The 19,448-nt window shown below is 26.3% G+C and overlaps 1 long non-coding RNA gene across 1 annotated transcript; it reads left to right on the forward strand.

Moving 5' to 3' along the window:
- Positions 1-1,245: 1,245 nt before the first annotated feature.
- LOC126313187 (uncharacterized) lies at positions 1,246-19,158 on the forward strand. The gene is made up of 2 exons (XR_007555059.1): positions 1,246-3,116; positions 18,764-19,158. It is a non-coding gene; the product is annotated as an uncharacterized LOC126313187 (long non-coding RNA).
- The last annotated feature ends 290 nt before the right edge of the window (positions 19,159-19,448 follow it).

Genomic DNA, 19,448 nt, shown 5'->3' on the forward strand with positions numbered 1-19,448 from the left:
CTATAACTTCTGGAAATCAGAAATGGAAAGGTACAGCTCCAATCTTTAATAATAGTCTAGATCTAATTATTATTGATGGGATAAATTCTGTTTCTCATCCCATGGGATATTTTATTTGAATCAGCAAAATTGAAAATAATAATATTGTCGATGCTATTGCTTGGACAATAAAATATTTGATTGATGATTCGTTTATTATTATATTTTTATTTCTTGTTAGGAGCGGAATAAATGAAAGTAAGTTGATCTCAAGTCCTATTCAAACCCCAAATCAGGAATTTGATGAAATGGACAGGATCGTTCCTATCATTAATGTTGATAGGAAGAGAAGTTTTGTAGAGTTGTTGGTCATTAAAAAGGAGAGGATTGATACCTCTATAAATGGGGTATGAACCCATTAGCTTGTTTAGCTTACCTTTTTACATTAAGGTGTATGATGCACGTTAGTTTTTGATACTAAAGGAGGTAGTTTAATTCTATCTTATGTAATTTTAATGAAGGTAATTTTATTTACTTTATTTACCCTATCAAGGTAACCCTTTAATCAGGCACTTCATTTATTTAATATATAAATCGAAAGTTTTTTTTGGAAATTCTTTTATGTATTATTTTGTTTAATTAGGATTAATTTATCCTGCTCATTTTATTTTTTTTATATATATATATAATAAATAATTTATATTAATATATTACATTTAATTGAAATTAAATTATTATAAGTTTATCTTACCATTATCAATTGATTATCTTAATGCAATTATTTACCTAGGATTATAGCTACTTATGTTTTTAGCTTAAAATAGGTTATTATAATATAATATATATAATAATATGTAACTTAATATTTAATATTATTATAATTGGATATAATAAATAAAATCATTAATTTAAATATAAAATATTATATTTAATATAAATAATTATATTAATTATAATAATATAATTATATAAATTATCTATAATTAGATTATTTAACTAATATATATGAAAGTTAACTTAATATAAAAAAAAGAATTCATATTAATAACATATTATATTAAATTACATAATTGTATAAAATATATTTATTATATTATTTAATCTTTCTTTATTTATTAGTGAAAAGAAAGATTAAATAAGAAAGAATATAATACATTTATTGCTATACATGTTCCATATTAATCTTTAATTATATATAATAGAGAAGTTGTTGTGGTCATACATAGGGGCGTTTCTTTTTTTTTTTGTTAATGTTTGTGGTTTTTTCTTTTTTTTTCTTTAAATATTTGAATCTTTTATTTTTTCCTGGTTTAATAAATTTAAAATTTTCTTATTTTTTATTTTTAAAAGTTTTATTCTTGCTTGTTTATTCACTTTTTCTTTGTATTATATGTAAGTTTTGTTAGACTAAATGTTCTTTTTGCAGTAATTTGATTTAATTATCAAGTGATTTTGGATTTAGCAATTGATTTAGTATCGGAATAATTCGTGCCAGCAGCCGCGGTTATACGATTGATACAAGTGAATATTATTGGTTAAAACAGTTGTTTATATTATTAGGGTTGAAATATAAATTTGTAAGGTGAAATGTTAAAATTTATTTGTGGCCCTTTTTATGAATCTGTGAAATTTAAATAATAAACTAGGATTAGATACCCTATTATTTTAAATGTTAATTATATTTACCAGGGTACTATTAGTTAAGGTCTTTAAACCCAAAGAATTTGGCGGTATCTCATTCCATTCAGGGGAACCTACCCCATGATTGATAATACACGATTTACTCTACTTAATTTATTTGTTTGTATATCTCCGTTATCAGAGAATCTTTTTAGAGTTATAATTCTCAAGATTTATAATTATAAAATATTTCAGGTCAAGGTGCAGCTTATAGTTAAGAGGAGGTGGGTTACAATAGATTTTTGTTTATAACGGATTTGATAGTGAAATACTGTTAATGAAGGTGGATTTGATAGTAATTTAATTTATTTAATTTAACTGATATTGGCTCTGAGATGTGTACACATCGCCCGTCGCTCTCATTATTGATTATTCTATTTTATTTTTAAGTAGCTTCAATTTAGATGAGATAAGTCGTAACATAGTAGATGTACTGGAAAGTGTATCTAGGAAGAGTTTCAAGATATAACTTATTAGTAAAGTGTTTCATTTACACTGAAAATTTTTCTGTGCAAATCAGGATATCTTGATTATTTATTTTATTATATTTATTTTTTGTTTATTTAATTATTTAATATAAATAATTTTATTGTATTTTTGTCTTAGTATATTTTATAGAATTGATTTTTTAAATTATAGTTTATTGGTAATGTAAGTGTTTTATGAAATATTATTTTAAATTTTTTTAAGTAGATTTTATTTATTGTACCTTTTGTATCAGGGTTTATCAAAATTTTAGTATTTATTTTACTTGTCTCGATTTGGGTTGATTTATAAATAATTTATAGTTAATGTATCATAATTATTATTAAATTATTTATAGAAATGAGATGTTAATCGTTTCCCAAGATATCTAGTTTCTTAAGAAAAAATTTAATTTTTTAAAGTTATTTGTTTTTATTTAATTTTTTAAGTAAAAATATTAACTTATTTATTCTTTAAGGGATAAGCTTTGAAGTTAATAACCTATAATTTATTTTATAGAAATATAATAGTAAGCTTTAAACCAGCTATCTTTAAGATTACGTTTTAGTTCATTATTTTTTATTTTGATTTTATAAATATTTTAGGTTTTTTATTAAGATTATTAATTTAATTTTGAAATTTTTGTAATAATGATAGAATTAGTATATTTATTTGTATGAAATTTTTACCTTGTGAACTTATTATAAGGAACTAGGCAAAATTGATTTCCGCCTGTTTATCAAAAACATGTCCTCTTGTTTATATTTTGAGGTCTGGCCTGCTCACTGAGCGTATTTTTAAAGAGCCGCGGTATTTTGACCGTGCAAAGGTAGCATAATCATTAGTCTCTTAATTAGTGGCTGGAATGAATGGCTTGACGAGAAATCAACTGTCTCTTAATAAATTTTTGAATTTAACTTTTGAGTCAAAAGGCTTAAATTCTTCTTTAGGACGAGAAGACCCTATAGAGCTTGACATTTTACTTTTATATAGTTTTTTGTTTGTCTTTCTATATTTAATGATGATGTTTTGTTGGGGTGACATGAAGAATAAATAAACTCTTCATTATTATATCATTTATTTATGTTTGTTATTTTGATCCATAATTTATGATCATAAGATTAAGTTACCTTAGGGATAACAGCGTAATTGTTTTTGAGAGCTCATATCGACAAAGCAGATTGCGACCTCGATGTTGGATTAAGAAAAATTTTGGGTGCAGGAGCCCAATGATTAGGTCTGTTCGACCTTTAAATTCTTACATGATCTGAGTTCAGACCGGCGTGAGCCAGGTCGGTTTCTATCCTAAGATTGTTAATCCATATTAGTACGAAAGGACCATATGGTTAAAATATTTTTTGGTATATTGATTAATATTAATTTATTTACTATTTTGACAGATTAATGTGTTGAATTTAGAATTCATTTATGTAGATTTTTTCTACAAATAGTATTGATACTTTATGATTTATTTATATTTATTTTGAATTTTCTTTTATTGGTTATTTGTGTTTTAATTAGTGTTGCCTTTTTAACTTTATTAGAGCGTAAGGTTTTGGGTTATATTCAGATTCGAAAGGGTCCAAATAAGGTAGGTTTTGTTGGAATTCCTCAGCCATTTAGAGATGCTATTAAGTTAATTTGTAAGGAGCAGCCAATTCCTATTATATCTAATTACCTACTTTATTATTTTTCCCCTGTTTTTAATTTAATGATTTCTTTAGCCGTTTGAGTAATTTTTCCTTATTTAACTTATATGTGTTCTTTTTCTTATGGATTTTTATTTTTTTTATGTTGTACTAGATTAGGTGTTCATACTGTTATAATTGCTGGTTGATCTTCTAATTCAAATTATTCATTATTAGGTTCTCTTCGTTCTGTTGCTCAAACAATTTCTTATGAAGTTAGTTTAGCTTTAATTTTATTGTCTTTAATTATTTTAATTGGTAGTTTTAATATATTTGATTTTATAAACTATCAGCTTTATTGTTGATTTATTATTATTTCTTTTCCTTTAGCTTTAGCTTGTTTTGCTTCTTGCTTAGCTGAAACTAATCGTACTCCTTTTGATTTTGCTGAAGGGGAATCTGAGTTAGTTTCAGGATTTAATATTGAGTATGGTGCAGGTGGTTTTACTTTAATTTTTTTAGCTGAATATACTAGAATTGTCTTCATAAGAATGTTATTGGCTTTAATTTTTTTAGGCGGTGATTTTTATTCTTTTATATTTTTTATTAAGCTTGCTATTATATCTTTTGGTTTTATTTGGGTTCGTGGAACATTACCACGGTTTCGTTATGATAAATTAATGTACTTAGCTTGAAAAAGTTTTTTACCTTTATCTTTGAATTTTTTATTTTCTTTGTTGGTTTAAAGATTTTATTTATCTCATTTGTTTAGTGAAATTTTTTGAGAAAAGTTAATAGAAGAGTTAAACTTCTAATTTTATGTTTTCAAAACATATGCTTTTCCTAAGCTAATTAACTTTATTCCTTAATTAATTTATCTCATGCGTTTGCGACATGGACATTAATTAAGAAATATGTGAAGTAAATAATTGTTAAGATTTGACCTGTTATAATATAAGGTTCTTCAACAGGTCGTTTACCAATTCACGTTAGTAAGCATACAACAACTACTATAATTCAGAATAAAATTTGATTAATAGGGTAAAATTGAATGCCTTGGAATGGTGTTTTATTATAAAATGGTAAAATTATTAAGATTCTAATTGATAAAAATAATGCAATAACACCTCCTAACTTATTAGGGATAGATCGTAAAATTGCATATGCAAATAGGAAATATCACTCTGGTTGAATGTGAACTGGTGTTACTAATGGGTTGGCAGGTACAAAGTTATCTGGATCTCCTAATAGGTAAGGATTAATTAAACATAGTATAATTAATAATGATGTTATTATTACAAATGTAATAGAATCCTTAAAGGTAAAGTATGGATGGAATGGAATTTTTTCAATATCTCCATTTAGTCCAAGAGGATTATTAGATCCAGTTTGGTGAAGAAAAAATAAATGAATTGCTGCTATAGCAGCAATAATAAATGGTAATACAAAATGGAATGTGAAGAATCGATTTAATGTTGCATTATCAACAGCGAATCCTCCTCATACTCATTGGACTAAATCTGTTCCTAAGTATGGGATTGCTGATAATAAATTAGTAATTACTGTTGCACCTCAAAAAGATATTTGGCCTCAGGGTAAGACATATCCTATAAATGCAGTTGCTATAACTAAAAATAAAATCACTGTACCAATTATTCAGGTATGTATATATATATAAGATCCATAGTAAATTCCCCGTCCTACATGTAAGTAAATACAAATAAAAAATATAGATGCTCCATTTGCATGTAAGGTTCGGATAATTCAACCATTATTTACGTCTCGGCAGATGTGTACTACACTACTGAATGCTATTTCAATATTTGATGTATAATGTATAGCTAAAAATAGTCCAGTTACGATTTGAATTACCAAACATAACCCTAATAGGGATCCAAAATTTCATCAAAATGAAATATTTGTTGGGGCAGGTAAGTCAATTAAAGAGTTATTAATAATTTTAATTAAAGGATGTCTTAATCGTAAGGGTTTATTCATTAGTAATTATCTTATTTTACGAATAGGTCCCTGATTAATATTTGTGATTTTAACAACTGCTAGTAGTGCTAAAAATAAATAAATTATTATTATTATTGTAATAATGAATGTTGGTCTATTATATAATTTTTCTAAAGATATTGTTATTTCTTGATAATTGATTGAATTATCAATATTTATAGTTTCGGTGTTTTTGAAAAAGTCTATAAATATAGATATATCTAGAATAATTAATATTGATATGATAAATACCCACATTATTAATGTAATAATTATAGTAATTGATTTAGGCTGAAATATTTCGTTTGATGCAATTCTTGTAATGTAAATAAATAATACTAGTATACCACCAAGAAATGTTAAAAATAAAATATATGATAATCAATATCTTTCTATTATTGTTCCTGTTATTAATCCAACTAGGAAGGTTTGAAGGATAATAAAAAGCATTATTGATATTGGGTGTCTTAATTTAATAAAATTAATATTTATTACATTTGATAATGATATAATTATTATTTTGATCATTTCAGGGGTTAGTTTATTTAAAATATCGGTTTTGGGGACCGATGATGGAAGCTTTTCCACCTCTGAAGTTTTAAAAGTGGGGGCTGGACTTATTTCCGGTTTACAAGACCGGCGTTTTTTTTAAACTATTAAAACTAATGTTTATATTCTCTGTTTTTACTTCTTTATTGATTTATTTTGCTGGTGTTTATGTTTTTTCTTCTAAACGTAAACATTTATTAATGGTTCTTTTGAGATTAGAATATATTGTTCTTTCTTTATTTATGTTAGTTATTGTTTTTCTTATTGAGTTTGATTATGATTATTTTTTTCCTGTTATTTTTTTAGTTTTTTCTGTTTGTGAGGGTGCTTTAGGTCTTTCTATTTTAGTTTCAATAATTCGTTCTCATGGTAATGATTTTTTTAATTCTTTTGGTTTATCTTTATGTTAAAGTATTTATTTATAACTATTTTTTTGATCCCTCTTTGTTTATTAAATAATTGTTGATGGTTGGTTCATTCTTTAATGTTTCTGTCGAGTTTTGTTTTTATAATTTGTGTTTATTCATATGCTGATTTGAATATAATTAGATATTATTTTGGTATTGATTATTTTTCTTTTAGTTTAATTTTACTTAGTTTTTGGATTTGTTCTTTAATAATCATTGCTAGAGGTTCAGTTTATTTAAGTTCATATCATTCTAATTTTTTTGTTTTTATGGTTTTGATTTTAATAATTATGCTTTATTGTTCATTTGCTAGATTAAGTCTTCTTTCTTTTTATATTTTTTTTGAGGCTAGATTAGTTCCTACTTTACTTTTAATTTTGGGTTGGGGTTATCAACCTGAGCGTTTGCAGGCTGGTGTTTATTTAATTTTTTATACTTTGGTTGCTAGATTACCTTTATTATTAGTTTTATTTAAGGTTTATGATTTTTCTAATACTTTATAATTTCCTTTATTGGTTGATTTTGGTTCTTATTATTTTATGTTTTATGTATTTATAATTTTGGCTTTTTTAGTTAAAATACCTATGTTTTTGGTTCATTTATGACTTCCTAAGGCTCATGTAGAGGCCCCTATTTCAGGTAGAATAATTCTTGCTGGTGTTCTATTAAAGTTAGGTGGTTATGGTATTTTTCGTGTTATAAAGGTTATTTCTTATTTGGGTTTAAAGTTTAATTATTTTTGATTATCTTTAGGTTTATCTGGAGGTGTAATTGTAAGATTTATTTGTTTTCGTCAGGTTGATTTAAAGTCTTTAATTGCATATTCTTCTGTTGCTCATATAAGAATGGTTATTGGTGGATTGATGACTATGAATTGATGAGGTTGTGTAGGTTCTCTTTCTCTAATGGTTGGTCATGGTTTATGTTCTTCTGGTTTATTTTGTTTATCTAATATTATTTATGAACGTTTAGGTAGACGAAGATTATTAATTAACAAGGGTATAATTAATTTGATGCCAGGAATGGCTTTATGATGATTTCTTTTAAGATCATCAAATATGGCTGCTCCTCCTTCTTTAAATTTGGTAGGTGAAATTAGATTATTAAATAGAATTATATCTTGATCTTCTTTTAGATTCTTTGCTTTGATTTTTTTATCTTTTTTTAGAGCTGTTTATACTTTGTATATATATTCTTATTCTCAGCATGGGAATTATTATTCTGGTGTTTATACTTGTTCTCTTGGTTATTTTCGTGAATATCATCTTTTACTCTTACATTGATTGCCTTTAAATATTCTCTGTTTAAAGGGTGAATATTTCTTTGTTTAGTTTGCTTAAGTATTTTAATTAAAAATATTGTTTTGTGGAATCAATGATATGAAGTTTTTCATCTTAGTCCGTGAATTTATTTTCTATTTGTTCTTTGAGTTTTTTTTCTTTGTTTATTTCGAGAACTATAATTTTTATTTTAGGTATTTATTATTTAATAATTGATTATAGAGTTTTTGTTGAGTGAGAGCTTTTCAATTTAAATGGTTCTATAGTTGTTATAACTTTAATTTTGGATTGAATATCTCTTATTTTTATATCTTTTGTTATATATATTTCTTCTTTGGTTATTTATTATAGAGAGGATTATATATCTGGTGAAAAGAATATAAATCGTTTTATTATTATTGTTTTAATATTTATTCTTTCTATAGGTTTTTTAATTATTAGTCCTAATTTAATTAGAAGTTTATTAGGTTGAGATGGTTTAGGTTTAGTTTCTTATTGTTTAGTTATTTATTATCAAAATGTAAAATCTTATAGTGCTGGTATATTAACTGCACTTTCTAATCGTATTGGTGATGTTGCTATTTTAATTTCTATTGCATGAATGTTAAATTTTGGTGGTTGAAATTATATTTATTATTATGATTTTATTTCTAATTCTTTTGAAATAAAGCTAATTACTATATTAATTGTTTTAGCAGCTATAACTAAGAGAGCTCAGATTCCTTTCTCTTCATGACTTCCTGCTGCTATAGCAGCTCCTACTCCTGTTTCTGCTTTAGTCCATTCTTCTACTCTTGTTACTGCTGGTGTTTATTTATTAATTCGTTTTAGACCAATATTGGATACTTATAATTGTGGTTGATTTTTACTTTTCATTGGTTGTATAACTATATTTATGGCTGGATTGGGCGCTAATTTTGAGTTTGATTTAAAGAAGATTATTGCTCTTTCTACTTTAAGACAACTTGGTTTAATAATGAGAATTTTGGCTATAGGTTATCCAAAGCTTGCATTTTTTCATTTATTGGCTCATGCTTTATTTAAGGCATTATTATTTATATGTGCAGGTTCAATAATTCATAATTTGAAGGATTCTCAGGATATTCGTTTTATAGGATCAATTGTTAATTTTATACCTTTAACTTCAGTTTGTTTTAATGTTTCTAGTTTATCTTTGTGTGGAATACCTTTTTTAGCGGGATTTTATTCAAAGGATTTAATTCTTGAGATGGTTTGTTTAAGATGAATTAATTGTTTAATTTTTTTTCTTTATTTTTTTTCTACTGGTTTAACTGCTTCTTATTCTTTTCGTTTGTTTTATTATTCAATATCTGGTGATAATAATTTTTATTCTAGATTTTCTTTTGATGATAAGGGTTATTATATTTCATTTGGAATAATTGGTCTATTGTTTGTTTCTGTTTTTGGTGGTAGTCTTTTATCTTGATTAATTTTTCCTATTCCTCATGTGATTGCTTTACCTTATTATTTAAAGTTTTTAACTATTACAGTTGTTATTTTAGGTGCTTATTTAGGTTATCTTATTTCTAATTTTGATTTTTCTCATAATTTATTTTCTTTAAGTATACTTTCTTTTGTTAGATTTGCTGGTTCTATATGATTTATACCTTTTCTTTCAACTAAGTTTATTAGATATATTCCTTTAAAAATAGGTTATTATTCATCTAAGTCATTTGATTATGGTTGAGGTGAATTACTTGGTGGTCAAGGTTTATATAGATTATTTATTTATTTAATTGGTTATATTCAAGGTTGATATGATTCTAATTTCAAGATTTATCTTTTAACTTTTATTTTTTGAATATTTATTTTGGTAATATTGTTTTTCGTTTACTTAAATAGCTTATAGTTAGAGCGTGACACTGAAGATGTTAAGGAAGTATTTTTACTTTTAGGTATTTATAAATATAGATATATTATTTTTACAGTGAAAATGTAATGTTTTATTTAAACTATATAAATTTTAGAAATGTTAACGGAGTTTAACCGCTAATATAAAAAGTTAGCAGCTTTCATATTGGCTTTACATTTCCTTAATTGGAACTATTATAGTTCAATTATATTATTAACAGTAATACGCCTCTTTTTGGCTTCAATTAATAAGAATAAGGGTAGTACATACCAATCTTCCAGGTCGAAACTGACTGCAATATTTCGCTTCTTATTCTATTTAAGGTTGATTGATAATATCAATACTTTTTGAATGCAACCCAAATGTTATGTTTAACTACAACCCTTTATTCTGCTCATTGTAATGCTCCTTGGTTTCATTCATGGTATAGTCCACCTAATAGAACTAGGATAAAAAATATTGTTGATACTGTTCAGATTATAATGTCTGAAGTTTTAAAAATAATTACAATTGGTAGAATTAGTGCAATTTCTACATCAAAAATTAAAAAGATTACTGCGATTAGGAAGAATCGTAGTGAGAATGGTATTCGTGCTGATCTTTTTGGATCAAACCCACATTCAAATGGTGATCTTTTTTCTCGATCATTAATTAATTTTTTTGATAGTGTTGTTGCCAGGATTATAACAATTATTGGAATAATAAATCTAATGAAAACTCTTGTTGATAGAATTAGAATTGTTTTTCTTGATTTATATCAAGCTTTCTGATTGGAAGTCAAATGTACTATTTATACTAGAAAAACAATTATCTACCTCATCAATAAATAGAGATATATAAGAATAATCATACTACGTCTACGAAGTGTCAGTATCATGCTGCTGCTTCAAATCCAAAGTGATGTCTTGGTGAAAATTGATTTATTGAGTGTCGAAGTAGACATGTTGATAAAAAGATTGTTCCAATAATTACGTGTAAACCATGGAATCCTGTTGCAACAAAGAATGTTGATCCATAAACTGCATCTGCAATGGTAAAAGGTGCTTCTCAATATTCATATGCTTGAAGTATTGTAAAGTATAGTCCTAATAACACTGTGAAGAATAATCCTTGTAGAGCTTGAGTATGATTAGATTCCATTAAACTATGATGTGCTCATGTTACTGTTACTCCTGATGCTAAAAGAATAGCTGTATTAAGTAATGGAATTTGTATAGGGTTAAAGGGTTGAATTCCTATTGGAGGTCCATTCTCTTCTGGCTACACCAAGTGAAGAAGATATAATGACATTGTGGTCTGAAATTAACATGAAAAATGATATTCCTTTTCTACAAAGTAGACGTTAGGATGAATCACAATAAAGACTGGAGCGGCGACACGTAGAAACCTTTCTTATACTTGTTATTTATTTCTAGTGACGAAACAAACGCTATGTAGGCTCACAGGACATTTAGTCCATTGAATTATGGTTAGTAGGGTAATTCCAAATCCGATTATGAATAAGTTAATATTAAATAGGTGAAATCATTTTGCTAGTCCTGATACTAGGACTATTGCTCCAATTGCTCCTGTTAATGGTCAAGGTCTATAGTCTACTAAGTGGAATGGGTGGTTTGAGTGAGTTGTTAACATAGGTTTAATATACTTCTCTAGAATATAGAGTTCTTAGAATTGAGAAAACATAGGCTTGAATTATTGCTACTGCTGATTCTAGAATTAATAGAAGTATTTGTCCAATAATTAGTAATGAGATTAAGTTTATTGCTATAGATGGTCCTGTGTTTCCTAATAAGGTTAATAATAAGTGTCCTGCAATTATGTTTGCTGCCAACCGTACTGCTAATGTACCTGGTCGAATAACATTACTAATTGTTTCAATTAGTACTATAAATGATATTAATGCAGGCGGTGTACCTTGTGGTACAAGGTGTGTAAATATATGATTAGTATGGTTAATTCATCCAAATAATATAAATCTTAGCCATATAGGTAGGGCAATTGCAAATGTTAATGCTAAATGTCTTGTTCTAGTAAAAATATAAGGGAATAATCCTATGAAATTGTTAAATAATATTATAATAAAAATTGAGATGAAAATGAATGTTGTTCCATTAAATGATTTTGGTCCAAGAAGTGTTTTAAATTCATTATGTAAGGTTAAATTTAGTTTATTTCAGATAATGTTAATTCGTGATGGTGTAAGTCAAAATAGTGATGGGATTAATAATAGTCCTAGAAATGTTCTAGTTCAATTTAATGATAAATTAAAGATGTTAGTTGATGGATCAAATGTTGAGAATAGATTTGTTATCATTTTCAATTTAAGTTTTTTATTTCAATTGTTCCTTTTTCTGCTCTTTTAATAAGGTTAGGTTTAAATGAGAAGAAGTTTATTTGATTAAACAAGATTAATGTAGCTGAAAATATAATGAATAGTGAGAATCATATAAGAGGGGATATTTGAGGGATTTGGATATAATTTCCCCATCAGAAGTAGTCGTTAATTTACTATTATTTGGTTTAAGAGACCATTACTTACTTTCAGTCATCTGATGAATTTCAAGGTGTACTAATTTTTTAGTTACTTTAGATTGACACTCTAATGTTATTTATTTTAACTAACTCCTTAAATTATCTTAGATAATCACTTAATAAATAAATTTACTGAAGTTCTTTCAATTACAATTGGTATAAATCTGTGGTTTGCTCCACAGATTTCTGAGCATTGTCCAAAGAATAATCCAGGTCGATTTATTGTGAATGTTCCTTGATTTAACCGACCTGGCGTTGCATCAATTTTAACTCCTAATGCAGGAACTGCTCATGAGTGTAGAACATCTGATGCTCTTGTTAATACTCGTACTTCTGTATTTATTGGTAGGATTGTTCGGTTATCTACATCTAGTAGTCGAAATCCATCATTTTCTAGGTCTTGTTCTGGTGTTATATAAGTGTCAAATTCTACGTCTATGAAGTCTGAATATTCATATCTTCAGTATCATTGTCGTCCAATGGTTTTAATTGTAATTATTGCATCTACTGAATCATCAAGTAAATATAATAGTCGTAATGATGGAAGGGCAATAAAAATTAATGTAATTGCTGGTAAAGCTGTTCAGATTGTTTCAATTAAATGTCCATGAAGTATATTACGGTTAGTATAGGCAATAAATAATATATAACTTAGGGCATAACCTACAATTACTGTAATTAATAATAATACGACCATAGTATGATCATGAAAGAATGATAATTGCTCCATTAATGGTGAAGCTCCATCTTGAAGAGATAAATTTGATCATGTTGCCATTAATAAATATTTTCTAATAAAAGGTCAAACCTTTATTTGTAGAGCTTAAATCTACTGCACTAATCTGCCATATTAGAATCTAGAGATTAATGGTAATTCTGAGTAACTATGTTCTGCAGGAGGGTTATTTTGTAGTCATTCTGTTGATCTTCTTATGTTAGCTCTAAATATGATTGCTCGTTTTGTAATCATTCTTTCTCATATAATTACAATGAATATAATGATTCCTACAATAGAAATTGTAGACCCAATTCTTGATACTACGTTTCATGATGTATATGCGTCTGGGTAGTCTGAGTATCGTCGAGGTATTCCTGCTAATCCTAGGAAGTGTTGAGGAAAGAATGTTAAATTTACTCCAATGAATATAATTGTAAATTGGATTTTTAATCATGTATTATTTATAGTTAATCCTGTAAATAGTGGATATCATTGAATAACACCTCCCATAATGGCAAATACTGCTCCTATAGATAATACATAATGAAAGTGGGCTACTACATAATATGTATCATGTAATACAATATCAAGTGATGAATTTGCTAATACTAATGCTGTTAATCCACCAATTGTGAATAGGAAAATAAATCCTAGAGCTCATAATAATGGTGGATTGAACTTGAATTTAGTTCCATATAATGTAGCTAATCATCTAAATACCTTAATTCCTGTAGGTACAGCAATAATTATTGTTGCTGATGTAAAATATGCTCGTGTGTCAACATCCATTCCTACTGTAAATATATGATGTGCTCATACAATAAATACTATTAGTCCAATTGATAGTATAGCATAAATTATACCTAATGTTCCAAATGATTCAATTTTTCCTCTTTCTTGACATACAATATGTGAAATAATTCCGAACCCCGGTAGAATTAAAATATAAACTTCTGGGTGTCCAAAGAATCAAAATAGATGTTGATATAGAATTGGGTCACCCCCTCCTGCAGGGTCAAAGAATGATGTATTTAAATTTCGATCTGTTAATAATATAGTAATAGCTCCTGCTAAAACTGGAAGTGAAAGAAGGAGAAGTAATGCTGTAATAGCTACAGATCATACAAATAAAGGTGTTTGATCTAAAGTTATACTTTCTGATCGCATATTAATTGCTGTTGTAATGAAATTCACTGCACCAAGAATAGATGATACACCTGCTAAGTGCAGTGAAAAAATAGCTAGATCTACAGATGCACCCCCGTGTGCAATAGCTCCTGCTAGAGGAGGGTAAACTGTTCATCCTGTACCAGCACCATTATCTACTATAGAAGATGTAAGAAGAAGGGTTAGTGAAGGTGGTAGTAATCAAAAACTTATATTATTTATTCGTGGAAATGCTATATCTGGTGCACCAATTATTAGTGGAACAAGTCAATTACCAAATCCACCAATTATAATAGGTATTACTATAAAGAAAATTATTACGAATGCGTGAGCTGTAATAATAACATTATAAATCTGGTCATCCCCAATTAGAGATCCGGGTTGGCCAAGTTCAGCACGAATAAGTATTCTTATTGATGTTCCTACTATTCCTGCTCATGCTCCAAATATGAAGTATAAAGTACCAATGTCCTTATGGTTTGATGAGAATAATCATTTTTGCGGTAAGATGGCTGAATTTTAGGTGGTAGACTGTAAATCTACTTATGAGATGTTTTCTCTCTTATCATATTTAGGTCTTATATTCAATTATGATTCTAGACTGCAATTCTAGAGGTGTAAAATTTTACTAAGGCCTAAAAGATTATTCTTTTAATTATAACTTTGAAGGTTATTAGTTTGATTAACTTAAGTCCTTAGTATAATGAAATTAAGGTTGATGTTGAGATCAATCCTATTGTTGAAATTATTACTGTTATAGGAAGAATGATTCTTGATTTTTGGGACTTTATCTTTATAGATCACGAATTTTCTGTGTATGATATAATTAGAGCTGAGACTCTAATACGTATATAGTAGTAGAGTGTAATTGTAGTTAATACAACTATAATAGTTATAATAGTTGTTATATTGTTTTCTATTAATGATTGTATTACAATTCATTTTGGTAAGAATCCAAGGAATGGTGGTAGTCCACCTAAAGATAATAAAGATAAGAATATTATGAATTTAATTTCGGTTTTTATATTTCTGGCTGAATAAATTTGATTTATGAAAAATAAATTTATTTGCTTAAATAATAAAACTATAATTAATCTTAATAGTGAGTAAATAATGAAGTATAGTTCTCAGATGTTTTCTCTGACTGTTAATGATCTAATTATTCAACCTAGATGTCTGATTGATGAATATGCTAAAAGTTGTCGTAAGGATGTTTGATTTAAACCTCCTATTGCCCCAATAATAATTCTTAAGATAATAATTGTTCAAATAAAAGTTCTTAATTGAATACAATAAGATAAGACCATTATTGGGGCGATTTTTTGTCATGTTATTAATGTTAAACAATTATTTCATCTTGATGCTCCTATAACTTCTGGAAATCAGAAATGGAAAGGTGCAGCTCCAATCTTTAATAATAGTCTAGATCTAATTATTATTGATGGGATAAATTCTGTTTCTCATCCCATGGGATATTTTATTTGAATCAGCAAAATTGAAAATAATAATATTGTCGATGCTATTGCTTGGACAATAAAATATTTGATTGATGATTCGTTTATTATTATATTTTTATTTCTTGTTAGGAGCGGAATAAATGAAAGTAAGTTGATCTCAAGTCCTATTCAAACCCCAAATCAGGAATTTGATGAAATGGACAGGATCGTTCCTATCATTAATGTTGATAGGAAGAGAAGTTTTGTAGTTGTTGGTCATTAAAAAGGAGAGGATTGATACCTCTATAAATGGGGTATGAACCCATTAGCTTGTTTAGCTTACCTTTTTACATTAAGGTGTATGATGCACGTTAGTTTTTGATACTAAAGGAGGTAGTTTAATTCTATCTTATGTAATTTTAATGAAGGTAATTTTATTTACTTTATTTACCCTATCAAGGTAACCCTTTAATCAGGCACTTCATTTATTTAATATATAAATCGAAAGTTTTTTTTGGAAATTCTTTTATGTATTATTTTGTTTAATTAGGATTAATTTATCCTGCTCATTTTATTTTTATATATATATATATATATATATAATAAATAATTTATATTAATATATTACATTTAATTGAAATTAAATTATTATAAGTTTATCTTACCATTATCAATTGATTATCTTAATGCAATTATTTACCTAGGATTATAGCTACTTATGTTTTTAGCTTAAAATAGGTTATTATAATATAATATATATAATAATATGTAACTTAATATTTAATATTATTATAATTGGATATAATAAATAAAATCATTAATTTAAATATAAAATATTATATTTAATATAAATAATTATATTAATTATAATAATATAATTATATAAATTATCTATAATTAGATTATTTAACTAATATATATGAAAGTTAACTTAATATAAAAAAAGAATTCATATTAATAACATATTATATTAAATTACATAATTGTATAAAATATATTTATTACATTATTTAATCTTTCTTTATTTATTAGTGAAAAGAAAGATTAAATAAGAAAGAATATAATACATTTATTGCTATACATGTTCCATATTAATCTTTAATTATATATAATAGAGAAGTTGTTGTGGTCATACATAGGGGCGTTTCTTTTTTTTTTGTTAATGTTTGTGGTTTTTTTCTTTTTTTTTCTTTAAATATTTGAATCTTTTATTTTTTCCTGGTTTAATAAATTTAAAATTTTCTTATTTTTTATTTTTAAAAGTTTTATTCTTGCTTGTTTATTCACTTTTTCTTTGTATTATATGTAAGTTTTGTTAGACTAAATGTTCTTTTTGCAGTAATTTGATTTAATTATCAAGTGATTTTGGATTTAGCAATTGATTTAGTATCGGCATAATTCGTGCCAGCAGCCGCGGTTATACGATTGATACAAGTGAATATTATTGGTTAAAACAGTTGTTTATATTATTAGGGTTGAAATATAAATTTGTAAGGTGAAATGTTAAAATTTATTTGTGGCCCTTTTTATGAATCTGTGAAATTTAAATAATAAACTAGGATTAGATACCCTATTATTTTAAATGTTAATTATATTTACCAGGGTACTATTAGTTAAGGTCTTTAAACCCAAAGAATTTGGCGGTATCTCATTCCATTCAGAGGAACCTACCCCATGATTGATAATACACGATTTACTCTACTTAATTTATTTGTTTGTATATCTCCGTTATCAGAGAATCTTTTTAGAGTTATAATTCTCAAGATTTATAATTATAAAATATTTCAGGTCAAGGTGCAGCTTATAGTTAAGAGGAGGTGGGTTACAATAGATTTTTGTTTATAACGGATTTGATAGTGAAATACTGTTAATGAAGGTGGATTTGATAGTAATTTAATTTATTTAATTTAACTGATATTGGCTCTGAGATGTGTACACATCGCCCGTCGCTCTCATTATTGATTATTCTATTTTATTTTTAAGTAGCTTCAATTTAGATGAGATAAGTCGTAACATAGTAGATGTACTGGAAAGTGTATCTAGGAAGAGTTTCAAGATATAACTTATTAGTAAAGTGTTTCATTTACACTGAAAATTTTTCTGTGCAAATCAGGATATCTTGATTATTTATTTTATTATATTTATTTTTTGTTTATTTAATTATTTAATATAAATAATTTTATTGTATTTTTGTCTTAGTATATTTTATAGAATTGATTTTTTAAATTATAGTTTATTGGTAATGTAAGTGTTTTATGAAATATTATTTTAAATTTTTTTAAGTAGATTTTATTTATTGTACCTTTTGTATCAGGGTTTATCAAAATTTTAGTATTTATTTTACTTGTCTCGATTTGGGTTGATTTATAAATAATTTATAGTTAATGTATCATAATTATTATTAAATTATTTATAGAAATGAGATGTTAATCGTTTCCCAAGATATCTAGTTTCTTAAGAAAAAATTTAATTTTTTAAAGTTATTTGTTTTTATTTAATTTTTTAAGTAAAAATATTAACTTATTTATTCTTTAAGGGATAAGCTTTGAAGTTAATAACCTATAATTTATTTTATAGAAATATAATAGTAAGCTTTAAACCAGCTATCTTTAAGATTACGTTTTAGTTCATTATTTTTTATTTTGATTTTATAAATATTTTAGGTTTTTTATTAAGATTATTAATTTAATTTTGAAATTTTTGTAATAATGATAGAATTAGTATATTTATTTGTATGAAATTTTTACCTTGTGAACTTATTATAAGGAACTAGGCAAAATTGATTTCCGCCTGTTTATCAAAAACATGTCCTCTTGTTTATATTTTGAGGTCTGGCCTGCTCACTGAGCGTATTTTTAAAGAGCCGCGGTATTTTGACCGTGCAAAGGTAGCATAATCATTAGTCTCTTAATTAGTGGCTGGAATGAATGGCTTGACGAGAAATCAACTGTCTCTTAATAAATTTTTGAATTTAACTTTTGAGTCAAAAGGCTTAAATTCTTCTTTAGGACGAGAAGACCCTATAGAGCTTGACATTTTACTTTTATATAGTTTTTTGTTTGTCTTTCTATATTTAATGATGATGTTTTGTTGGGGTGACATGAAGAATAAATAAACTCTTCATTATTATATCATTTATTTATGTTTGTTATTTTGATCCATAATTTATGATCATAAGATTAAGTTACCTTAGGGATAACAGCGTAATTGTTTTTGAGAGCTCATATCGACAAAGCAGATTGCGACCTCGATGTTGGATTAAGAAAAATTTTGGGTGCAGGAGCCCAATGATTAGGTCTGTTCGACCTTTAAATTCTTACATGATCTGAGTTCAGACCGGCGTGAGCCAGGTGGGTTTCTATCCTAAGATTGTTAATCCATATTAGTACGAAAGGACCATATGGTTAAAATATTTTTTGTTATATTGATTAATATTAATTTATTTACTATTTTGACAGATTAATGTGTTGAATTTAGAATTCATTTATGTAGATTTTTTCTACAAATAGTATTGATACTTTATGATTTATTTATATTTATTTTGAATTTTCTTTTATTGGTTATTTGTGTTTTAATTAGTGTTGCCTTTTTAACTTTATTAGAGCGTAAGGTTTTGGGTTATATTCAGATTCGAAAGGGTCCAAATAAGGTAGGTTTTGTTGGAATTCCTCAGCCATTTAGAGATGCTATTAAGTTAATTTGTAAGGAGCAGCCAATTCCTATTATATCTAATTAC

This window comes from Schistocerca gregaria, unplaced genomic scaffold (genome assembly GCF_023897955.1).
Source record: "Schistocerca gregaria isolate iqSchGreg1 unplaced genomic scaffold, iqSchGreg1.2 ptg000469l, whole genome shotgun sequence".
Classification (NCBI taxonomy): Eukaryota; Metazoa; Arthropoda; class Insecta; order Orthoptera; family Acrididae; genus Schistocerca; species Schistocerca gregaria.